The sequence below is a fragment of the Protopterus annectens genome, chromosome 2.part0 (genome assembly GCF_019279795.1).
Source record: "Protopterus annectens isolate FY-2018-M chromosome 2.part0, PAN1.0, whole genome shotgun sequence".
NCBI lineage: Eukaryota > Metazoa > Chordata > Ceratodontiformes > Protopteridae > Protopterus > Protopterus annectens.
In genome coordinates, this window is record NC_056728.1 from 882,878,829 (window position 1) to 882,899,522 (window position 20,694).

Consider the following 20,694-nt stretch of genomic DNA (forward strand, 5'->3'; position numbering starts at 1 on the left):
ACTGGTCACTGATAGAACCCACACTGTGAAAGTAGTGGAGTCCAAATCTGACTACCGACCAGTTACAAGTGGTGTATTGTCCTATGTCCTCTCCTGTTTGGCATCTACTTCTCTGAAGTTCAAGCCAACACAAAAGGACTCTGGCTGACCAAGTTCACACATGATTGCAAACTGGGAGCCATTACTGATTTTCCAACTGATATAGACATTCTACAAAAAGGCCTCACTCACACCAGTGACTGGTGCCAGAAACATGGCCGTAAGCTCAATGCCAAAAAGTGCATTGTCATTCTCTTTGGGAAAAATCCGGTGTCCACATAGGCAGTAGTCCACTAAACAGTGAAGGTGTGATAACAGACCTAGGGACACAGGTTGACAGCAACCTGTCCTTTGATAACCACATTGCCACTGTAGTTAGAAAGTCCTTCTATGGGGCAGATCTCATTACAAAAGATTTCTCATCCAGGAAGAAAGAGGTCATAATCCCGCTCTACTCGTCCCTCATTAGACCTGTTATAGAATACAATGCCCCATTTGGTATGTACCTCGCTAGACATCTACAACAACTGGAAAGGCCACAAAAATACCTCACTAAGAGGATCCTAGGCCTTAGACACATGCCCTATATGGACAGACTCAAAGAATTCCAGCTATACTCTGTCTCTACTTAGAGGCGAACTTTGCTTGACCTGCAAAGCCATGTCTGACCCTGAGCTGCTAGATATGCTACACCTAAAGAAATCCCAATCCCTCCATGACGCATGCTCCAGGTACCTAAACCTCATTACCACAATAAACAGAACATGCTGGAGGGACAGGTTCCTAACCCAGAGACTTCCCATACTCTGGAACAAACTTCCCATTCATGTAAAGCAGAGCACTTCATTGGCCCTCTTTGAGAGAAATCTTGACGAGTGGATGGGAAATAGGAAGTTCACCCCAGGGATCACTTCAGTGGCCATGCTTGACAGGGGCACTGAGAACTAACTTTGGGTGGCATAATGCCAGGGAATCTTCTTGGGCTAGGCTTATATAGGCTCCAGAGCCATTAGCCTAGCACACACCTATGAACCTATGAATCGATGAAGCCTGAGCTAAATTTGTCTGCTAGTAGATTGGCTATATTATCTGGGTCTGAGTATATGATATTATTTACTGTTCCCTCTGCAGAGTGATGCACATTGTTTCTAGGTTTATAACATTGTTAAAGAAGGTGCTTTTGTAGTTATCCTTTACTTGGGTGGCTAATTTTACTTCTCATGGTCCAGTGTTCCCTATTAAGTTTAACAAGAGAATGTTTTACATCTTGAGAGTTAAATTAATTTTGCGTGCAGTTTTTTTTTTCTTTTATTACAGAGCCTGTTACTTCTGTTTTGAATGGATATCTCTATGCAGCTATTCTCAAGTACATAGAATTTTGTGGTAAAATATTCCACATAAGCAGTGAGGTCATCAGGTTTGAAGGGAAATTTGAATTTAGTCAAGTCATCATGCAATTTTATCAGAGTAGCATTTGCATAATCTGTGAATATGGAGGTACCGGTGAATACTTCTCTCTTCAGCGTTACAGTGCAGTTGACTAATTTTTAGTCTAACCAGAAAAACACTGTTAGCACTCGAAGAAGAACAGGAAGAACCAAGAACTAATAAATTAGCATGCTAAAATATCTTATTACAACACTTTCGTCGGAAAGACTTCATCAGAAATACAAGCAACTCAAGGCTAATCACACCTTAAATAATGCCAAACATTAATCAATTACACAATTAATCAATTATTGTTTAAAATACTATGAATACAAAACTAAAATTCAATATAATGCAAAAAATATATTGCTTAAAAAATATATGTATATATAAATATACAAGTGTTAATATATTACTATCTATACTAGTCAGCAGCCCCTACGATAAACTAACTTCCTATCTTCCAAAAAAAATTTGATATTAACTGATTAATTGAGTCCAGGTGGACTGTCAGCCCCTAATCTAAGTTGCCATAAGATCTCCTTTCTTTCAACCCTGTTTTTCATATTACCCCCTCTTAAATCTTCAGAGATATGCTTTAAAACAGAAAATAGAAACGTTTTATAACTAGTACATGTACATACATGTCTATAAAGAGCATTGTTGACATCCTTCATCTTAATGGCATAATAATGCTCTTTTATGCATTTGCTGAACTGTCTAGTGGTCATGCCGATATAGAAAGCTGTACATCCAGAGCACATAGCAATGTAAACCACATTAGATGTTTTACAAGAGAATCTACTTGGAATATTGACAGTCCTAACTAAATGAGGTAAACAAGCATACGGACCTTCGTGTATATATCTACAAATGGTGCATTCATAACATTTATAGTTACCTTTAGCTTTATTGGTCACCAAACTAGAGACTTTTGTTTCAGAATGTTCCAACATATTTTTAATACACCCTATCTTCTTATACACAAAATTTGGACCACTACCCAACACAGCTGCTAAATCACTATTGCCACTTATAATTTTCCAGTTGTTACTAATAATGTTTTTAAAAGTTTCACTATCAACTGAGATGTCCACAATACATCTAGGATTACTATTAGTGTCAAACTTACTGGTGACACTTTCAACTGGATTTCCAGTTTCTGTTTCTTTATCTTATTCTGATTCCTTTTTATTTGCAGGTAGCCCTTTAATAAGAATAGAGTGGGAATCAATTGACCTTCGATTCAAAATTTCACTGGCTAACTTATTTAGTAATGAATCCGAATAACCTCTATCTAAGAATAACTCAGAAATAAACTTAATCTCAGATGGAAAAACACTATCATCACTGGTTAGATGTGATGCGCTGATGAATTGTTCCTTAGGAATGTTGCATATCATGAATTTTGGATGAACACTAAAATAATGCAAAAAATTATTTACATAGGTGTCTTTCCTATAAATCCTGCTGGAAAAGCAATAATTTTGCAATTGACAACTGAGGGTGACCTCTAGATAGTTGACTTGATGTCCATATTCACTTAGAGTGAATTTTAAAAATTCACTACTTTGATTTAATTGTTCAACAAAGTTACAGACTCGGTCTACTGGCCCTTTAATAATAAAAAACAAATTGTCGATATAACAACAATAAAATAAAATATCCGGGGCACTAGTTACCTTAACCAGATGTTCCAAGTCCCACCAAGCCATAACTAACCCTACAAAGGCAGGTGCTCCTGTAGCACCCATCGCATCACCTCTCAGTTGTTTATAGTATTTTTTGTTAAAGATAAAATAATTATGTTCCAATATTAACTCTAACAAAAAAATACAAGTACTTATAGAAGACTTAGAACAATTGGTGTATTTATGCAGGAAACTGGAAATAAATTCTAAACCTATTGCTTGTGGAATCAATATGTATAAAGATATGACATCTACAGTCACTAAACAGAACTCATTGTTTGCTTTTATAGAAAAGCCTCATTCTATTCTGATAAACTGAACTTTCTGATTAGTTCTAGAAAAGACCAAGAGTCTTTGACATATGACAACCCCTGAACTAAAGGATTTAATAACTTATCTAAATACACAGATATACCTTCCATTATACAACCAGCTGAAGACACTATCAGCCAAAAAGGGGAGTTGGCGGGGTTTTTATGGATTTTGGGAATTCCAAAAAGAAACCCCACCTTGGGATTTGCAACAGAAAATAACTCATACAATTCACTAGATAAGTTGCTATTGACATAATAATCATACAGAGCATATCTAATAAATTTATAACTACGCTCAATCAAATCCAAAGATATTTCACTGTATTCATCTTCATTATTTAACAACTTTTCTATGGCGGCAATATAATCAGCAGTATGCATGATAACCAATCCACCCCCCCCTTTCTAAAGCCAAAAACACAGCATGCATGGGACCGGACAACATCCCAGGCTGCATTTTACACGAACTTCATAATGAACTGGCTCCCCACTTAAGCACCATGTTCAATCATAGCCTCACATCAGGCTTTGTGCCCACTGAATGGCGTACAGCAAAAGTTATCCTACTCCACAAAGGGGGAGCCACCACTGATCCCGGGAACTATTGCCCTATTAGCCTGACGAGCCTGGACTGCAAGGCCATGGAACGTATCATCATGGAACTCATAAACAAAGACATTGATAACATCCAGACTCTGGATCCCACCCAGTTCGGGTTTGTGAAAGGCAGATCATGCCTCCTGAATCTGATCGACTTCTTTGAGGCAGTCACCAAAGCCGTATATGAGGGTAAGGTGGTTCACACAGCCTATCTTGACCTCGCCAAGGCTTTCGACACCATCCCCCATTCTGAAATTGCAGCTAAACTCACTAAACTAGGTATAAATCCCTACATCACAAGATGAGTTGCCAACTGGCTCACTGACAGAACCCACACTGTAAAAGTTGCACACTCCAAATCTGACCTCAAACCAGTGACAAGTGGAGCACCACAGGGTTCAGTCCTGGGACCTCTTCTGTTTGGTATCTGCTTCTCTGAAGTACAGGCTAATACAGAAGGCTTCTGGCTAATGAAGTTTACAGATGTCTGCAAACTAGGAACCATAGTCGAGTCCCCAAATGATGTGGAAATCCTACAGAAGGGCCTCACTGAGACAGATGCCTGGTGTCAGAGCCATGGCCTCAAGCTCAATGCCAAAAAGTGCATTGTCATCCTCTTTGGTAAAAAGTCTTTACCCATGAACTACTACATGGACAGCAGTCTACTTAACACTGAATGTGTGATAAGAGACCTTGGGACCCAGGTGGACAGTAGTCTGTCCTTTGATAGTCACATCACCACAGTAGTCAGGAAGTCCTTCTACGTGGCACACCTCATCATAAAAGGGTTCTCATCCAGGAAAAAGAGGTCATTGTTCCTCTCTACTCGACACTCATTAGACCCATTATAGAGTACAATGCCCTTTTTTGAATGGATCTCACAAGACATCTGCAGCAGCTGGAAAGGCCACAGAAGTACCTCACAAAGAGGATTACTGGCCTCAAATAGATGCCCTACACTGACCATCTCAAAAAACTCCAGCTTTACTCCATAGCATATCACCTACTCTGTGGAGATCTCTGCTTAACATATAAAGCTATGTCAAACCCAGAGCTGTTGGACATGCTACACCTAAAGAAATCCCAATCCCTCTGAGCTACATGGTCTAGGGACCTAAACCTTGTCACCACAATAAACAGGACATGCTGGAGGGATAGATTCCTATCCCGGAGACTTCCCATAGTCTGGAACAGGCTACCTATCTATGTCAAGCAAAGTTCTTTATTAGCACTCTTCAAGAAAAATCTTGATGAGTGGATGGGAAATAGGAAATACACCCCAGGGATCACTTCTGTGTTTCTGTTCGACAGTGGCGCAGGAAAATAACTTTCTTGGGTGGCATAAGCCAGGGAAACTTGTTGGCTTGGCTTACGAAGGCCCTCTGGCTGATAGCCTAGTACCTTCCTATAAACCTATAACTTTGTAGAACAATTAAATCAAAGTAGTGAATTTTTAAAATTCACTCTAAGTGAATATGGACACCAAGTCAACTATCTAGAGGTCACCCTCAGTTGGCAATTACAAAATGGTTGCTTTTCCAGCAGGATTTATAGGAAAGATACCTATGTAAATAATTTTTGCATTATTGTAGTGGTTATCAAAAATTCATGATACACAACATTCCTAAGGAACAATTCATCAGAGCATCACATCTAACCAGTGATGATAGTGATTTTCCATCTGAGATTAAGTTTATTTCTGAGTTATTCTTAGATAGAGGTTATTCGGATTCATTACAAAATAAGTTAGCCAGTGAAATTTTGAATCGAAGGTCAATTGATTCCCCCTCTATTCTTATTAAAGGGCTACCTGAAAATAAAAAGGAATCAGAAAAAGATAAAGAAACAGAAACTGGAAATCCAGTTGAAAGTGTCACCAGTAAGTTTGACACTAATAGTAATCCTAGATGTATTGTGGACATTTCAGTTGATAGTGAAACTTTTAAAAACATTATTAGCAACAACTGGAAAATTATAAGTGGTAATATTGATTTAGCAGCTGTGTTGCGTAGTGGTCGGAAATTTGTGTATAAGAAGATAGGGTGTATTACAAATATGTTGGAACATTCTGAAACAAAAGTCTCCAGTTTGGTGACCAATAAAGCTAAAGGTAGCTATAAATGTTATGAATGCACCATTTGTATATATATACACGAAGGTCCATACATTTGTTTACCTCATTTAGTTAGGACTATCAATATTCCAGGTAGATTCTCTTGTAAAACATCTAATGTGGTTTACATTGCTATGTGCTCTGTATGTACAGCTTTCTATATCAGTATGACCACTAGACAGTTCAGTAAACACACAAAAGAGCATTATTATGCCATTAAGGTGAAGAATGTCAATAATGCTCTTTATAGACATGTATGCACATGTACTAATTATAAGAAGTTTCTATTTTCTGTTTTAGAGCATATCTCTGAAGATTTAAGAGGGGGTAATATAAAAAACAGGGTTGAAAGAAAGGAGACCTTGTGGCAACTTAGATTAGGGACTGACAGTCCACCTGGACTCATTGAATCAGTTAATATCAAATGTTTTTTGGAAGATAGGAAGTTAGTTAGTTTATCACAGGGGTTGCTGACTAATATATATAGTAATATATTAACACTCGTATATTTATATATACAAATATTTTTTATGTAATATATTTGCATTGTATTGAATTTTAGTTTTGTATTCATATGATTTTAAACAATAATTGATTGATTAATTGTGTAATTGATTAATGTTTGGCATTATTTAAGGTGTGATTAGCCTTGAGTTGCTTGTATTTCTGATGAAGTCTTTCTGACAAAAGCATTGTAATAAAATATTTTAGCACGCTAATTCATTAGTACCTGGTTCTTCCTGATCTTCTTCGAGTGCTAACAGTGTTTTTATTTTGGCTATTTGGTATTGTACACTGTGTGCTGTTTTTTCTTGGTTTAATTGTTAGTCTAATTTGACAAGGGAGAAACTGACAACTGTTGGAGAGCAAAGCTATCCCAAACTGGGGTGAGGACTAGATGGTGCGGAGAGTTTGTATTAATGAAGTGTAGAAATTTCTGTGCATACACATTTGAGGTTATATAAGACTCTCAATTAAAAGAGGGCTAGTTGAAATTTCCTAATCGAATGCTGGTAGGCTTAATGCATAGGGATTTCATTATTTTTAGGTAAAAGGCATGGGCCCTGGGGGGCATGGGGGGATTCAATAGATAGTTGTAATGTAATAAGGAGTTTTATTATTGGTAATTCAGATTTGGAAGTGTTCAAGGTCATTATCTTTTCTGAGAAGTGTAGAAGTGAACTTTGTTTTTAAGCATAGGGAGTGTACCACCTTTATTGCTTTTTTTATAGTGTGGTGAGCTAGAACATGTGACAGACATTGAAACCTTGCTCTGCTGGAGTGGTCTCATTTGTCTTTAACCAGACCTCCAGCACAATTCATATATCAATGTTTTCCAGGGTAAGGAGTGTTTGCAGGGAGTGAAGATTTCCATTTAGGCTCCTAGCATTGAAAATGAATTCCTTTATGTTATCTGGATTCTGTATTGTTATATTGGAAGCTTTTAAAAACTGACATTACCTTAGAAAAGTGCTATGGTGAGGATAATGATTTACTCAGCATATAAAAGCCTTGGAGGGAATTGGTGCAGGGCATCCCTGGCAAAGTAGTATGCATTGTCTATCATCTCCTCCAAGTCAGATATACATTGTATCCCCTGAGAATGATACTAGACATTAGCCAGTTGTTGAGGTCAATAACTTCTGTTTGCATTGCAGCATCATTATTGTTGATGGTTGAATGTTGTTCAAGTCAAGGTTCATACCTACTTCAGACACATATTTTGAGCTCCATCACATATCTCTTCAAATGGTCCAGGGAGGTACATCTCAAGTCATTTACACCCAGATGCACTACGACTGTGTTGTGTGTGCACTTGTAGTACAGGTACTTGAGTGAATGTCTGATGTGGCAAATCCTGGCAACTGACCATCACTCCATCCTTGTACAACCTGGTGAGTGATGCATTGGTGTGTCTCAAAAACAAAAAACAAAAAAATTACGATCACCGCCTCAAAACACCAGCAACCACACCAAGCCTTGGAAGCAAATCCGTTTATTCACCGACTAAGCGCTTTCACCAAATGAATGGCTTCATCAGAGTCAGTGTTACAAACAAAGAACACACATTTTATACTTTTCAGTCAAAATGACCTCACCTCATCATTCAATTAATTAATTAAATTCAATTAAATTGAACAACTAACTATCATGTTCAGAATTTTTATATAAAATCTAAACATTTTTTAAAACATTTTTTCATCACTCGTTGTATACAGACAATGAAATACAATGAAATACACTTAACTAAAATAAAAATATAAATATATATATGTACAATATATATGATTTGAAACCATAAGACTAAAAATATGTATGAATGTACAAATTAATAAAGTTTTTGTATATATATATATATATATATATATTCAACAACTTTTTATATGATACTAGCCTTAAATTTCAAAACTGGTTTTAAAGAAATATAATCATTAATACCAGGGTACCTAGTGGCATTAAGTCTCAACTGCCACATAGTTTCTAGTAAGGCAACCCTGTTGTTAATATCCCCTCCTTGTTCTAACAATACTCTATCTATAATGAAGAATAAAAATTTCTTAAAATCCTTGCAATTCATACTATGAATATAAAGTGCGTTATGCGAGTCCTTGTTCTTAATTGCTCTCACATGCTCAACAATTCTTTCACAAAGTCTACGAGTGGTCATACCTATGTAAAATGCTTCGCAGGTTGAGCATAAGGCCACGTAAACTAGGTTCCTGCTTTTTTGGGAGTTCTTTTTTGTGTTTGCATTGGTGTGTCTCACTATGACATTACCTATGACTGGGATATTTGATTTTGTGGTGGTGTGCCTTATAGACTTTTGATTTGAAGCAACATGAATCATAGATGAACGTTTCCTGGTGGGTGCTGCCTGTCATGTGTTTATGAGGTTGATGAGTGTACTTGTTTCTTAGGTTGCATTTAGCAGGCCTTTATGGTTTAGGTATGTTGTTATTAAGCACCTCAGATGTGTATGTCTGTGTTTGGTCTGAGCTCTATGAAATCAGTTTAGTGCATTGTTGTGTTGCAGTGACAACCTGATACTTGTTTGTAGTGACTTTGTGTGAGATCTTTATCTCCAGTAATATTATATAACTACATCTCTCACACACACGGTTTCATTTTTTTAAGTAGTAGGTGGTTGTCAGTACACATGAGGCAATTACTACATTGTCTCAGAAGGCCTATTTCAACCAAGCCAGCTGCACAGACAGTTGGAAAGTGCAAATCCATTGCTCCAGATGCTTATTAATCTGGCTAAATAGAAAATAGCACTTATTAGACTTGAAGTTTATTTATTAGGGAGCTTCTAATAGTATAATCTGAGTCTGCACACAAACAGAGTTGGTGCAACCACTGAGAAATGTTTTTCAGTTCATAGTTAAGGTATTGATGAGCTATACTAGTAACTGGATAGAGAAAACTTGGTTTGAACGCTAACTTCGGTCAGGCAACAGTTTGTCTAAGACACCATAAGAGATTCATTTTCAATGTGGACTGATAGACCACAGCTTAACTCTGTGGTCTACACTAGTATAATAAGGAGGTAAACTAAACTAAGGATCTTAAGAGAGAATTTGAAAATGAAAGTACCTGTGCCTGCACTGTTATGCTGAGGAGCTAAAGTGAAAGTACAAATAAGAAAGTAGGTAGAACTCCAGCCAGTAATATTTACACCTCAGAAGCAGCAATAAATGAATCAATAAACCAAGGAACCTGCCACTCAATAATCACTACTACTCTCAACAAGTCTACACTCTGAATAGAAAAACAACTTTACCTGCACTTTAAAGTAAAAACTGCATGTGTGCAAGTGTAGAAAGAAAAGTTACAGGGAAAACAGTTTTATTAGCAGTATGCCCCCCCCCCCCCACCAGCAAACCCAGTTGAGCAAAAAAAAAAAAAGAATAAACCTGCAGGATAACTCCTGTAGACATGATGAGAGCACCCAATCCAAAAAAAATAAAAAAAAATAGAAACATCTTTTTTTGTAGCAAACTGCTTAATGCTTGTTACACATGTTGTAGACAGTTGCTACAGTTTATAACCTGCCAACACACAGTGCTAAAGTACTCACCTTTTTGAAATCTTTCACTTTTAACTGTAGTAAACTGCTTGCTACAAGTGTAGCATATAGTTGTTACAGTTTATAACCAATCTGCCTACACGAAGTGCTACAGCACTCAGATTATTGTTTAAATAAAACTTTCTTTCACATTTAAACTGCAGTAAACTGTCTATGCAATATAGAAAGCAACTGCTACAGTTTACACCACATACAGAAAAATATAGTGCTCGGGTTTGACAGCAAATGCAATACTGGATTTTAAAAGCTGTTATTGCTCTAAAGTATGATCAGGATGACAGAGGGCCACCTGATCATGCTTTCTAACACTTTGAACCCAAGCCAGATGACCCTCTCACCCCACCCTAGTTATGCTACTGTATGCATATGTAATATAATGAAGTATCAAGGGGAAACAGTCAGAGTGTATCAAAATGGAGGTTCTATAAACACACAAGTACCCAGAGGTGTAATGACTGCATGATATAAGTGTTTTTAACTAAAACTAAATCAGCTGTAAAAAGGTATGGAAAAGGTGCAAAATCACAGGAAAAAAACATTTTGATTAAACAGATGTATAAATGGCTAAGCAACTGTTTAAAACACAAAGAAATTAATTTTAGTCACACAAATAGTAGCATTTATAAAAATTAGGAAAATAAGCAAAAAAATACTGAAAAATGCCAACATGAATTTAAGTGCAGTAATATGTCTTACTTTTATGCTTAATACAAGGAGTATCAAGCTAGGAAAATTGCAGAAAATTTTTCTCTCAGCACATATGTCTTAGCTTTCTCTCCATGAATCTTGGACAGTTGGTAAACTACAAGCACATAGTTGTGCATAAATAATGGGTTACTACAATTCCCTTCCTTTATCAGACGTTAATACAGTCATCAATAATGTCTTTATTCATTTGCTCCTGCTGGTGGTAAAGGCACACCATGATGGTTTCTGTATTTGATAAACTGAAGAAACGTGCAATATTGTTTAACCTAATAGAGCAATGCATTTGCTTGTTTCCATTTGATCCTTGGATAATGCACTGATCACTTTCTTGTCCTATGTCTATATCCTTAAAATTAGTTATGATTTAGGTTGATTTTTTTGCTTGATGGATTACGGCGAGATAATAAGGCAGCACCATAATTCTGTGACTATAAACAGAAAAGGCTCTATTATATTTTTGTTGCTGGTGATTAGACGAATAACAATGGAGTGACAATCATAACTAAAGAAAATTCTCCTTTCAAATTACTCAGTTTAAATAATATCTCAAAACAAGTTTCATATGACAGAGTGTCAAGGTTTTACTCTAATAAAGCTAGTAGTTTTAGCTTGTGTTCATTGTGGTGACAAAGTTCACTGAGTTAATTTAAAACCTATGGCATGTTTGATGTGAGTAAGGAAACGAGGCCTAATTAGGGAAAAAGTGTCACCTAATGAAAATGTAATCTTCAGCTTCAGCTTCATTGAGCATTTCTGTTACCATGATGGTTGTAAGGTGCAGGTGTATGATAAAGCACTCAAAGTACACAGATGTACACACCTATGTGAATATGAATTTCATAAGTGTGTTCCAAAAGAAATAACATTTTAGTCACTGGTATAGTATATTCAGAAAAAACTTGATAAGCAAAATATTTATTAAGACCTTGTTTACAAATATATTTGTTTACAAAGCCATCAAAATTGCTTGAAAATATGCTTTAACCTTTTTTTCATTCCAAGGGTGACATGATGAGGTTAATTAGAAATGATAATAAAAGATGATCGAATCTATTTACCTTTAATACATTTTCTTTTAAACATTATGGATAATAAATTATAGTACATTGCACAGTTGACCTTTTATTAAATAAAGTTCTAAAATACCTCTTTTGTGCAGTAACATAAAGGTAGTGCATTAATAAAGTACACTGGTATTTCCTATTTAACTAAAAAGTCAACACTTATATTTTTGAACTCTATTTATGAGTGCATATTATCTGTAATTTACTTTACCAGAATGCTGATATCTCCTTGATGGAAAAATGGTCTGTTTTCCAAAAGCAAATGAGGAAAACTTCCCAGATGTGTTAGTTCAGAACTTTTGAATAGCTATTAAATTTCTAATGATTCAGTTCTTAAGGAGTTGAATTAATGTCTGTGACCTCTTTGACTCCTCTAGAGCTCTCTTATCAAAAAAGGAAGGATTAAACCTTATTTCTAACTCTTAATGCATGATTTAGAATTGTATTTATTTTTTTTTACCTTGGAGTAATTATAATGTGATGTATGACATGGAGCCTAGGTCATTTTTGATTCACTCTCCAAGCTACCTAAAAACAAACTTGCAAAGAACACAATTTCTAAACAGAGTTAGAGAGTTAGCCCTAAATTGATAGAGGAGGAAGATATTTATGATGAAATGTCAAACCTGTTAGACAGACATTTTAAGAGTAATGTAGATAGTGACCCCATAGTTCCATAGTAGACTGGCATCCTTTAAAACAACCCTAAGAGGAATCGTGAAAAGGATTCTGATCATCAAGCTATCACAAGTAAAAATAAATAAACATAATATATATATATATATATTTATATATATATATATATATATATATTTATATACATATACACACACACACACACACACACACACACACATATATATATATATATATATATATATATATATATATATATATATATATATAAATTCATACATCTCTGACCAAGAAAATATAATATGTCAGTTAGATAAAACTTACAAAAGAAATCTGATGTTATGATGACAACTAAAGCTAAAGTAAAAAGAAACCAGTCAGCATCCAAAACTAAAATTTGCAGCAAAATACACAGAATGGGATAATATACCATCTAATACCATCTAAACTGTTTAGTAATATTTGAAACTAAGTTGTGCCTTTAGTATGTAGCAAATATAATTGCCACAATATATAATAGATTAAAATATTAATTTCTTTAATACTTACAAAACATTATCTGAGTCTTTAAACTCCCATATCAAACATGGATAAATTAAATAATATATAGAATAGTTATAATCAAAGATCGGTATTTGCAGATATGATTGCATAAAAAAAAAACTTTCATTACAATAATTAATAGAAGTATTTCGCTCCCTAATGATAGGTAAGGCTCCAAATCTGGTTGTTTTCAATATAAACTTTTATAGTAAATACAAGGCTAAATTAATTCCAATCCTTTGTTAGCTCTACAAGGCATAACCTAGAGCAATGTAGTTAAAAACATATGCTTACCCCATATTGTTGAAAAATGTTGACATTAAATTATTTGTAGTAATCTTAGTCTAATATTTAAAAATAGTACCTGATATTATCTAGGGATTTCTGTTTAGCTTTATGGGGGTAACAAAAAAACAATAATTTTAATTTAGAACTTTTTTTATTTTCATAATCAGGTGTCCTTGTTGTTAGTAATGGATTTAATAGGGCTCGTATTCAGTGAATACCAACAAATCTGCTTTCTTCCTCTATATATCTTTATTTAATTAAAAACTTGAAAACATTTTTTTTAAAGGAAGGAACTTTCTATGTACCTCCAGATGTAACTTTTTAATTGTGTCTTGTCTTGTGAAATTTTAAGAACAAACTTATAAATATAATGAAATGGTACCCAAGGATATGATACAACTTAACATCTATCAGCAATAAATTCTGATCGACTAGTTCATGATGGATGGTAGCTTGCTCTTTATAAAGTGTGCTAGAAATCACATCTTTGTGTATGCGAGTATGCATATTAAGAGTTATTTGATGTAGAACTGCTACATTGTGTTATGATTCTGTTAGGTCTAGTTTAGACCTTTGATATTCAGCAATTAAAAATTTGATGATATGACTGTTGGCAAGATGAACGTGTAGAAGTGAGAAACTGAGAAACAATGAAACAAATGTTTTAGTGCCTTTCTATAAGATGGTGAGCAATGGCACTCTAGCCTGTAACTGGTTGTTAAACAAGACTGAGATGCTGCCAGCTGTATTTTTAATGTTGAATTCTAGTGCTCCCTTTGTAACAGGCCTCCCCATGCTGGTGTGGAACACTCTGTTGCAGTGACTCACTATAAAAAATGTTTGCTATTTTGCTGCCTATATTTTTAGCACTGAAAGTATTGCCTCACTCCTTTTGTGACGGCACTCCCCTCACTGTTTAGAAACAGTAATATATATCTAGGGCTGGCTGTTAACAAAGTTTATCACATTATTGCTCAGATTTTCAACTTTGAAGGTTTTGACATTGTTCCTTTCTGAAAGATTTCCCTACCCTAGTCAGGAACAGTAGCCTGTGGCTATAGCTGGTGAGTCTAGCCTACCCATATTCTACTTTTCCTTATGTGCATCAGCCTGAAAGCTATCAGTGTCTCCTTACTGGTGCTTGTAGAATTTCTGTGAATACTGTTACTGACTCCACATTTGTAAGGTTTATTCCATCTTAATTTCACCACCTGTATTAGTGGTCACTGTATAGTACTCAGAGGCATGTCCTGCTCCCCTATGCTATATGTACTCCCTGATGTACCTCCTACTAAAAAAGCAATCACCACATTCTGAATGTGTAGCAGGCCCTATTTCCCTACTCCTTACCTGGTGCTTGACTGTGTGAGTGTTGCGCAGTTACCATTGTAGGTCAATGCCTGTAGCTGTCATTATTTTGTAACAGGGAATGCATTCCTTCCTATTTGTCCTGCAACAGCATTTATATTTCATATTTACAATGCAAATGATAGTTACATTGACAACTATATGACCCTTGCATCATCCTTACTACCTCCTACCTTCAAAATATATTCTCATTAGTCAACAGAAAAACATGTACTGTTATCTTAACATCAGTACAAAACACACAGTAGCCAAAAGCATAACAAAACAATACCAGTTATCATTGTAGCCAAGAGCAAAACAGAACAATTCCAATTATCATCTTAACTCTATCACAACATTATAGTTAGAAACAACAGTACACTTAGAATGATAGTGCTGATACTACTGCTACTGTTACTATTACTACTGCTACTGCTATTAGTACTACTGTCACATCTACTACTGCTGTTACTACTGCTACTAGTCATACTACTACTGCTACTACTATTACTGCTACTAATACTGCTACTATTGCTGCTGCAACTACTACTACTATTACTACAACTACTGTTACTGCTGCAACTACTACTGCTACTAGTCCTACTGCTACTATTACTGCTACTGCTACTACTGCTACTAATGCTGCTACTACTTCTACTACTGCTACTACTACTGCTACAAATACTACCTACAACTACTAGTGCTACTGATACTACTACCGGTACTTTTGCTACTAATGCTGTTGCTACTACTATTGCTAATACTACTGCTACACTACTACTTTAACTACTAGTGCTACTGCTGCTGCTACTACTACTGCTTCTAATGCTTCTACTACTACTACTACTGCTAATACTACTGCTACAACTACTGCCTACAACTGCTAGTGCTACTGCTACTACTGCTACTAATGCTGCTACTACTACTACTACTGCTACCGCTATTACTACAAGTACCGCCTACAACTACTAGTGCTACTGCTACCACTACTACTGCTATTGCTGATATTCAGAAACATTATTTCCAATCCCATCCTATGAGCACCAGCTATTCATACTTCTTTGTTATCATCATCTCACAACTCTAACTAAACTAAATACTTACTAACAGACTGCTTTAATTGTGACAGAATCACCAATAAACTAGACCATATACATGTCTATTGTACCACAACACAGACATTTTTGTCCTGATTGAACCTGGGGAAATCTGCACACAGATACATAACACAAGTACTTCCCTAAGTATAACAATATATATGTAGAGAGGCCAGGATCATCAATAGAAAGATGCTACATGTTGTAACAAAATTCTTTATATACTATAACATTTGGATAATAGTTTACCTCGCCCTACCAAAAATTTCACTCTGACTGCAACAGTATATTACCTACACCTGTATCCCACACTTATTTTGCAAATCATATAACATTTTCCTCTTTGGTCACAGAAAAGAAATCAAGTAGTCATAATTAATAACCTCAGCACCAACTTTCTGCAGTGGTTACTATGACCCCAACAGCTACCTCTCTGACCACGTACTATATCAAATAATTAAAGGATAAACTAAACCAAACTCAGTAACTAATATTAGCACTTCTCAGAGCACTGTCATTACTAACCAACTCTGTCTGTCAACATTTATAATAGTGTATCCTCTAACATTAATAAGCACTCAGCCATTCTGTTCAACATATCCTAAAGAAATCTAATCTACCCCATGTTATACTCTATCTGCAAGCAAATAAAAACTTACTAATATATGTCAACATATAAACTGAAGAAGATGTCATCAATAATATCAGCTGTCCTATATTCTATAACATAACCAATATTTATGGGCCTCTATCCTAACTAACAGCAGCCCTGCTTAGTACTGAAGATTCTGTCTCTACAAGCTAAGACTTTTCAAAGTGTCATACCTTATGTAAATGACATGTAATTCCTTGCACTTCCTTAAAAAAGAGAGACTTGGCCTTGAAAAATTGAAACAAGCAGTGTCTCTACTGGTCCACAGTACTTATATAACCCTATTAAAAAAGCCAAAAAGAAAGCACATCAAAGACATTTGCCTTCATAACTGAAACCACCACAGTTTCACATTCCAGACTATTCTGGAAAGAGGTTAATCTGCTAGCAGGGTGTACTAAATCACTAAAATGTTTTAGTACTGTGAATTTGTGACAGAATGCCATCACTTCCACAACTCCCCGACACTACCCGCATTGAGCCCTTCAAACCGTTATTCAACCCAAGGAAAATTCTATCAAAGAAGCAAACATTCTATTGCAATTTACTTCATTATTATGGCTCCCTGGTTCATATGGTCTGCTTTCTTGGATCTTCAAACAAAATGCCAAGATAATCTGCCAGAGGATCTGCATTATATTCAATCTGTTACTTACACAAGAAACTTTTCCTGACATTCAAAAATAGTTATATTTACCCCATCCCAAAATACACCAAACCCTCTAACATCTCAGAATGCTGACCCATGTCTCTCCTCCTACACATAGGCAACCTCTTAGAAAAGGCAGTCTACAATCAGCTAATTTGCTTTCTCTACTAATAATACTGTGCTGACAACATAGTTTGATAGAATGCAGCTGTACCTGAACTATCCTACTTACATGTAAAGATACAGTACTTAACACTAACAAAGGCCACTTCACAGTAGCTATACTTGCTGACTTCTAAAAAGCCTTTGATTCTATCAACCACAAACTTCCACTTTACTTACTATCATAGACAAAGCATGGAACCTCCATCACCAGACTGGTACTTCAGCTCTCTCTGAAAATTAACCTTTTCAGTACAATACAATACAACAGCTTACATTCCATGTCTCATAACATCACTTCAAGGGTGCCACATTTTCCTATATGCTGATGTCATAGTCTTCTTGGCCAACAATCACAACAGTGTTCTTCAATGAGTCCAACATACTCTTATCAACCTTTTCCTATGGTTTCTGAAGAAGCAGCTCACATTAAATAGTAAACAAAAAAAAAACATGTTCTTCAGTACCTCACCTAAGTTAAATAAACTGCTCATTCAATTTCAATTCTTCCTCACTTTTAATCAAAGATTGAACATCAAAAGCACCTCTTCTAGAATTCACTCACAGCCAACAATGTCACATTTCCTGCTAGGCTGCAAAACATATTATACCATGACCCCCTATTAATATTCCAAAATGTGCACGCTGATTGGCCAGCGTGCATGTTGTAAATCGACTTATACTAATGGAAAAAGTTCTGGTCGCCCGGACTTTTTCCATTAGTATAAGTCTCTTTTAAAACACTGTCTCGCTATGTTAAAAGAGTTTAACATAGCGAGACAGGTTTAAAAAAAGCAACGGAGATCTCCGTTGCTTTTTTTAAAGCTGTCTCGCTATGTTAAACTCCTTTAACATAGCGACACAGTGTGTAAAAAGCAACGGAGATCTTGCTTTCTCCGTTGCTTTTTTTTTAAAGCTGTCTCGCTATGTTAAATGGGTTTAACATAGCGAGACAGCTTTAAAATAAGCAATGGAGATCTCCGTTGCTTATTATAAAGCTGTCTCGCTATGTTAAACCCATTTAACATAGCAAAACAGTAAAAAGCAATGGAAATCTTGCTTTCTCCGTTGCATTTGGCCACAGCTCTGATGTATTGCATAGGCATGCGCAGTACATCAGAACTGCCGCGGATACCAGCCAGCTGCGGAAGGGCAGCACAGAGGCATTATACAATGCCATTATTTAAGAAAAGTAATTATTTCTTTTCTTAAATAATGTCAAAGTATAATAGCAATAACCCACTTCTGAGTGTGGGTAATGCGGGATTTACCCATGGTTGTCCTTGTTTGGTCCCTCAGGCTTTGTCCTCGGGACCAAACCACCCCAACCGTGGGTAAATCCTGCATTACCCACACCCAGGTGTGGGTTATTGCTATATTATACCATGGCCCCTCATTAATATTCCAAAACGTGCACGCTGATTGGCCAGCGTGCACGTTGTAAATTGACTTATACTAATGGAAAAAGGTCCGGTCTCCCGGACTTTTTCCATTAGTATAAGTCTCTTTTAAAACACTGTCTCGCTATGTTAAAAGAGTTTAACATAGTGACACAGGTTTAAAAAAAGCAACGGAGATCTCTGTTGCTTTTTACACACTGTGTTGCTATGTTAAAGGAGTTTAACATAGCGAGACAGCTTTAAAAAAAGCAACGGAGATCTTGCTTTCTCCGTTGCTTTTTTTTTAAACCTGTCTCGCTATGTTAAATGGGTTTAACATAGCGAGACAGCTTTAAAATAAGCAACGGAGATCTCCGTTGCTTATTTTAAAGCTGTCTCGCTATGTTAAACCCATTTAACATAGCGAAACAGTAAAAAGTAATGGAGATCTTGCTTTCTCCGTTGCTTTTGGCCACAGCTCTGATGTACTGCGTAGGCATGTGCAGTACATCAGAACTGCCGCGGATACCAGCCAGCTGCGGAAGGGCAGCAAAGAGGCATTATACAATGCCATTATTTAAGAAAAGTAATTATTTCTTTTCTTAAATAATGCCATAGTATAACAGCAATAACACACTTCTGGGTGTGGGTAATGAGGGATTTACCCACGGTTGTCTTTGTTTGGTCCCGAGGGCGAACCACGCCAACCGTGGGTAAATCCTGCATTACCCACACCCAGGCGTGGGTTATTGCTATAGTATCTACTACTGACTACATATTTTCTACATTGATACTAAAATCATGGGAATTTCTCCACAGAGAAACTTGTAACACATTCACTTGCTTATACTACTGCTGACATTCTAATGTTGACATTTAATGGAAAGAACAAGTTATGCTGGCTATAAACTGTCACTTATAAGATAATTTAACTCAACTAGCACTTGATATCTTACCCCTTCTGGTCTATGTACACAATTAAACAGATTTTTTAACTTCTGACCATTTTTAATGACAACCGACCTTCTCCAAGAAGTCCTCACTAAAATTAATTTATAAACCATATATGCATTCTCTACATCCATAAATATGCATGTAATGTCCTCAGCTATTACTTATCTTCATTTTCATAATTTCAGTTCTGCTTATATCAGCCACTATCACTGAGTGCATTCTGTACTTTCCTGAATTTATATTGTTGAAAATCTTCCATGTGTTACTATAATAAGACCAGAGTACTAAGTTGTTTTCTAAATATTCTAAGTACACACTGTTATTTTTGTCTGCATTTCTGATTTACATTTATTTCTTCTTAAATTACTTGGTATATTCCATAATCCTGTTGTCTGTTTTCTGCTGTATTTCCCAGGCCATGGCTGAAATGGGACCTCTGTAAATTACTGCTCTACCATGATCACCATGGCAAAAGTCTTACTTTTACAAGAGTGTAGGTTAATTTATACTTGATGACATCAGCAGGCCATGTGAGAGACAAGAGGATAGGAAGTCTGCATAGGTTCATAGCTTCATAAGTTCATAGGAGGCTACTAGCCTAATGGCCATAGGGTGTTTACAAGCCTAGCTATGTAAAAACACAAGTACTATTATTGAGCATAGTTAGATAGTCATTGTTAGAGTAATTTTGTGAGCAGCACTAACTGGCCCTCTCCATGAGGGACATAGGTGCCACTCCAGAGGTGACTTCACAACCAGCTGTCAAAGTTGTGCTTGAACAAGGTCATTGAGGAGCACTGCTTCACATGCAGTGGGAGCCTATTACAGAGGGGTGTCTATTGCTAGGGGATATATCTGTGTTTCCAGCATGTTCTGTTTATGTCACAGGCTAAGTTGACAACCCTAGAGCAAATTATTCATGTCCCACTTTATTTGGAGA